At 46.1% G+C, this 6,209-nt stretch overlaps 1 protein-coding gene across 1 annotated transcript in view; it reads left to right on the forward strand.

Annotated features, from left to right (window-relative positions):
• The window catches only part of HDGFL3 (HDGF like 3), a 38,211-nt gene that overhangs the window by 29,427 nt on the left and 2,575 nt on the right, over positions 1–6,209 (forward strand). The window lies entirely within an intron of this gene.

Genomic DNA, 6,209 nt, shown 5'->3' on the forward strand with positions numbered 1-6,209 from the left:
AAATCACTGAAAAAAGAGCATTATTTTTGTTCTGACACTTGCATAGATGTCAGCTGAGAGGAGCTACTGAAAACCATGAGCTGGAATGATGTAAAATTGATGTGAGAGCAGAATCAGACCGTTTGCATAATGCATGTTGGCTCACTAACAGGGAGAGCCTACTTACCCTCTCACACTTGTTTAATTTGTGCAGTCCCAGTGTCTTCTTCAGAGTTCATGAGGGTTCATGTGCACATTACAGACTCTGCACACTGCAGCTCCCAGGGCAGATGCTGCCCTGGGCTGTGACCTTACAAGGACAGGATATACAGAGTGTATATCCAGAGCAGCTTCATATAATCTCCTTGTGTGTTTGTGTCAATTGTGTGTTCATATCAATATTACTTTGTTGTGACCACAAGACAAGAAGGCTGCTGAGCAGGGGGATTAGCATGGCAACTGGTTACTCAGCCACCTTTAACAACCTCTGCTGTTTCTGAGCCTTTGGAGCAGCAGAAGCCTCTGCTCCAGCACTTACAGCTCCAACTCAGATCCAGTCCTTGTGCAGTTCCCATGCCAGGGCTCTGCCACGTGGGCAGCAGCCGGGCTGGGCTGTAGCAGGAGCTGAGTGACACAAATCCCCAGGTGTGAGAGGCAGCCAGCCAGCACAGGCTCTCATCTGACACTGCTGAGGTGCCCTAGCACCCAGCTGCGTGCTCAGCCACAGCCCTTGCTCACAAAACACAACCTCTGGGGAGCTGCTGCTGCCTCCTGCTGAAAGATTCCTCCCAGAGCTTCCTTCCCCCATGTCTCTCTTCCTTATAAAGACTTTGATAGGTAGCTCATGGGGTCACGAGGAAAATGTGCCCTGAGTGTCTCCCATTCACTCTGAACAAGCTGCTGGCTTGAGGCAGAGACTGATGCAAGGAGACACTGCCCAGCTGTGCCCTCCCAGCCTGTCACCCACAGGGTGTCAGAAGCTGATGAGTGTGGCCCATGTTCTGCCTAGAGAGCTCTGTGACACTTCTATGTCTTCTGATAGGTATTTGAGTGGGAAAACTGTTTGTAAGATGCATCTGAGGTAGCAAGAGATTCAACAGGGCCTGCTGTGTTTCCTGTGTTTGTAGCAGTGACAGGGGATATGTCTGTGAACTTCAGACACATTTTCCATGTAAGGACAAAATGCTTACTGAGTAAGTCAGTCACAGACTAAGTGGCTAAAATGTCACACAGGATGTTGGCTTTGTGGCTGTTGACATTCATATGGCTCTTTCTTCTGGGTGTGACATGCCTGGGAGGTGGAGTCCAGCATGCTACAACATTGTGATGCTTCTCAGCATTTTTAGGATTTACAGGTATTTTAGCCTCTGTGCTGAAATATTGAAATACTGAAACACTGTCAACAGTCTTATGCTTCCTGCCAGCACCAACTTCAAGAAATACTCACAATCAGTACTGCCATACCCATGTGGGGAGATGGCTCTGCTCTGCTTCTGCATCCCCAGCACCCAGCCTTGAACTCAGACCAGAGCAACCACTCCGTTACTAGGTCTTGGATGCTTTTAACATTATGGACAGGTGGAGTTTTAATAATATGGATTAAAGAGACAATGGGCATGTGGTTTTAAGGGCAGAGATAAAAGCACTGATAAGTTTGGAAAAGTTCACATCCTGATCCACATATTTCACCTTGGGTATTTCTGCTGCAAAATCATCATTACACACATGAATCTCCAGCATTTCATCGAGGTTTTGTCAGTAGTGCAATTCTCTTTGAGGACCAGGAGGGGACACTCCATGTCCTGCTGCTCCTCAGAACCACACCAAGTGGCTTTTTAGAAGTTCTGCCTTCAGAAGATACAGGACACTTGGGGGAGGAGCAGCAGGTTCTCTCATTTGGTGTTAAACAGCAGTCCTGCAGCAGGTCCACATTGGCCAGCTGGGCCACGGGGCCAGCTGTCCTGCTGGACACTGCAGCCACGTCCTGCTGGACACCCAGACTGAGGCTCTGCTGCAGGGCACTGAGCTCCTCCAGCCCACACTCTTGGACTTCTCTGCTGTAAAAAGGAAGGCTGAAGAAGACCGACATGTGCCTGCAGAGTTCTGTTCACACACATGAATTCAGAAGAATGTCTCAATCTGCTAAAAGACACCACCATAGATGGGAACATGGTCTCTTTAGAGTCACTCAGCTCATGAGAAGAGCCCTGGGCCAGCAGCAGGCAGTGTGAAGAGGATGGGCTTCCTCTCCTGTGGTGTGCAGACCTGCCCCAGGTCGGCTGCACCGGGACCTTGGTGAGGGCGTGAGACGGCACCAGGACCCTCCGGAACAGCACGGGGTGCAAAGCAGTGCTCACTCAAAATAAAGTGTAGAAAGATACCCTGAAGGCACAGACAAGCAAAACAAGGGTTCAGGGCCCTGATCTCTAGGAGAGGAGTGTTTCATCCCCATGGTTTTGCCGCTGTGACCAGCTGCTTGAGAGCTGCCTGCTCATGGAGGCTGGGCCACCTCTGGAAGGCACACGGGGCTGGGCCACCAAGCTCTTCTCTTAATAGTACTATTAATAATGAGGTAGTAATTACCTTTTGTAATGCCTGGACTGTAGGCTGAAGGCACATTTCTCCTCCTCAGATCAGATGGAATCTTGCCTTTTAATCACACTCTTACCCTCAGCATTATAGGGATCTTCTTGAAGGGCTAACAGCTGAAGCCAAATGATTGCAGAAGCACCTTCACCTATATTTTTTAATGAAAATTCTAACCTCCAGGTGGTAGAGGTAAGCTTGAAAATGCGAAGTGATGGCTTCCTGAAGACTCAAACCCAGAGCAAATAAAAGTACTTTCAGAGCTATTATATTTTTTTTTTCAGACAATTTCATACTGTTCAAGGGCTCAACTTGTGATTTTCTTTTTATCCCTTGGGTAGACAAAGGTGCTTTCTGTTTTTATCTCCATCCCTTAGTTTCTGAGCTGTTCTGCAGTACTACAGGCACTCTCAAGAAAGAGACATTTTCTCAGACCCAACCATAGTTGGTAATTGTGTCCCATCCCTACCTGTTTTTCAAGCTCTTTTCTTAACTGCTGTTCTTTGTCTGATTCCTTTCCCAGAAAGAGGCAGAACCTGAGCCTCAGGGGTTAATCATCCAATATTAAGTAACTAACTAACAGCTAAGACAGCCCATCCCAGAATTTGCTCAAATCTTGGTCATAGAATCACCCCAGAACTGTTCTCTGCTGTTAAATGCTAAATTGTTTTGGCTTTCTCAGAATACCATGTAAAGAGAATTTTCTGTGGAAAGGTATTCATGGCTCTATGTTGTTTACTTTCATGGTATTAAGTTAGCTCATAAATCAGTGGATTCATGGCAGCAGATTTACATTCCTCATTTAAATATCTGGTGACTTGTGTCTTCAGTTCTTGACTGGCATAACTCTGAATCTTTGTAACTGAACACCTAAACTGCTTTTTACTTTTACTCTCTGGATGACCATGTACTCATGTTTGAAAGCTGGCTGTGGTTCTGGCCTTCTTAGAGAGTTTGAAGGTCAGGGTTAGCACACAGGGTATGTGGCAAGTTTTCATTTTGCTATTCACTGTTTCAGTGACAGTCTGGTCAGTGTGCTGGTAAAGGAGGCATTTGCTTGGTGTACAGGTGCAGGAGGTGAATGATTTTACTGTCTTCAGAGAAGAATAAATTTGCTGGAAATGAAATACATTTTCTTGCTCCTGGTACAGCCTGAATATTAAAATGGAGTAAAGGACTGTGATCCTTTTACTCACACTGACAACCAGTTACCAACTGAGTCAGTGGATCTATTTGTGGAGGCAACTGCCAGCATGAATAAGGGGATCAAAATCTCGTCCAAAAGTATTGCCACCTGACACCATTGCATTTGGGAGAACATATTTAAAACAGCCTGTGTCTAGGCTTTTTTGTTGTGGTGTTCTTGTGGGGTAGCAACAATCCCAGTTACTGCTGTGAAGTACAAGTGCAATGGCCAGAGAAACACAGGTTCACTGTGTCCTTCTGATGTGGTTTTGAGATGTTTGGTTACTTTGCTCTTCTTTACTTACCAAGAATAATATTGGTCAGGCTGCATAACAGGTGTGGGGGGCTATCAGCATTGAAAGCATAGCATTTAATGCTCGGTTCAATGTAAAAGCATTTTGTACAAAAAATGAAAACAGAGTATGTTTTTCTGTCTGATTTTATTTTTCTGCAATTTGAGGCATGCTAAAATTAACCCTTCAGAGCAAAAAATAACATTTGTAGGAATGTGTCTAACTATTGCACAGTAAAGATTTCTATGTAAAAATCAAATAGTAGCATAGTATATGGCGTAAAGAGTTGTGTTGTCTGCTGCCTTCCTGTAGCTCAGAATAACAGCACTGCTGGCTAAGGACATGGGACATAACTCAGAGGAAACATAAATGTCTGAATGCAAGTTCAGATTAAAGCAACCAGTACAGATGAAATATTTGCAGCTCTGTGTACATCAAATCCCATAACCACTTTGACCTCAAACCAGCATGGAATAGCAATTATTGTACAGAGCAAGTAAACAATTATCCTTCTGCCCATGCAGTTTTAAAGTACAGGATGGCTGAATTAGTTGCCAGACACTGTTAAGGAAGAAATTTTCAGTGCCAGAAAAACAGCTGGCAGTCTGTGGGTTTAGTTTTGTTCCCTGCTCAGTTTTCTCTGTGCTGTCGTTGATAACAGAAACTTTGCACTTGAATCAGTCAGATCCTGTGCTCTTTCCTCTGTGTGCAGCAGTGCTGGGCAGCATGGCACACGTACCATAGCTTACAGTGAAGCTGGGAGACTTGTTCAAACAAAGATGTTTGAGAGTTGATCTGTTTCTGAAGAGATGTGAAACCATGGAGACCAGGGGATGTGCTCAGCTCTGCCGCATGCCCGATCAGCGGCTGCGGCAGGGCCGGCAGCGGGAGCTGCAGGGCAGGGCTGGCAGAGAGGCCTCCAGGGGTTCTCTCTGCTTCTGGGGACCAGGCACCTGCTGACTTCTGGGGCATCTGCACTGCACCCAGGAGGCAAAATGTGTGTCATGATGGAACATGGCACTGGAAACTGTGAAAACCCTAGAGAATGACTTGCATTATCTCTCTTTGTCGTCCCTCCCATGCCCAGCAGCTGTGTCTGTGAGACAGTGTGGAGGGAAGTGTTAATGTTCCCAGCACCCCACGTAAGAATGATCCTACCCAATCTTCTGGACATAGCCCAGAAGGGAATTGTGGTTAATAATTGCAAAGGTTTCATAGTCTAAAAGGACATCTTTCTGTGCTGGATCTGAGAGTTGCAGCATAGGAACCAACCGTGTTAGCAGTGGGAACCTTAGCAGAAAGCAGGGTTTGATTGACTGATCATGTATAGTTGTTTTAATGGTGTCTGAATCTGAAGGGAAAGGAACAGCAGTGAATCCCCTCTCAAAGCATCTCTAAGTGTGATCTCACTGACTGAAACAGGAGAGGCCTCTGGAGTGTGATGTACTGGATGGGCAGCACATGGTTACACCTTTTGTGGGAGTCAGGGCTCCGGTAGTTCCTGTAAACCATGGCTGCACGCTGAGCACTTGCTAATAACCCCTGATTGTGTGTTGTTATTTAGGATGTACCAGGAGCTCCCACACAGAAAGCACAGGTTTCCATTTTTACTGTTCACAACCACTTGTCATAGGAGAGAACTTCACTGTCCAAACACGGGGTAGTGTTGTACTGTAGTAGTTGTAGTGCTGTAGGAGAAGGGGTGCCTTGGTCAGAGGTGGGTGGTGATGGTGCACTGCATGCTGTCATGTTGCTGGCTAATGTAACACGTCCCAAGGCCATCAGGTGAATTCTGCCATCTCTGTTCAATTTGAGGAAACTGAGGCTCGTAGATATTCACCATGAGCAGAGTCTGAGCCTGATCCCGCTAATGTCAGGGAAAGCAAGAGCTGACCTTGACTCAGCCGTGGAAGTAGGAGTTCCTTCCTTTTCTGTCATCACCTTACAGTGAACTGGAGCCAAACTGTTTCCTTTTCAGAAGCAGCATCTGAATCCCTTAGAGATGAAAATGTTTATCTTTGCTCATGCTTGCTAAGCTTTTGTGTATTTGAACAAGAGGGTGTTCCTGTGGCTGGACATCCAGGAATGCAGCAGTGCCCAAGCTCCTGCATGAAGCCCATCAGTGATTTAGTGCAGTGAAAAAACCCACCTACACACATCACTGGA

This window comes from Cyanistes caeruleus, chromosome 13 (assembly GCF_971803275.1).
Source record: "Cyanistes caeruleus chromosome 13, bCyaCae1.hap1.1, whole genome shotgun sequence".
Taxonomy (NCBI): Eukaryota; Metazoa; Chordata; class Aves; order Passeriformes; family Paridae; genus Cyanistes; species Cyanistes caeruleus.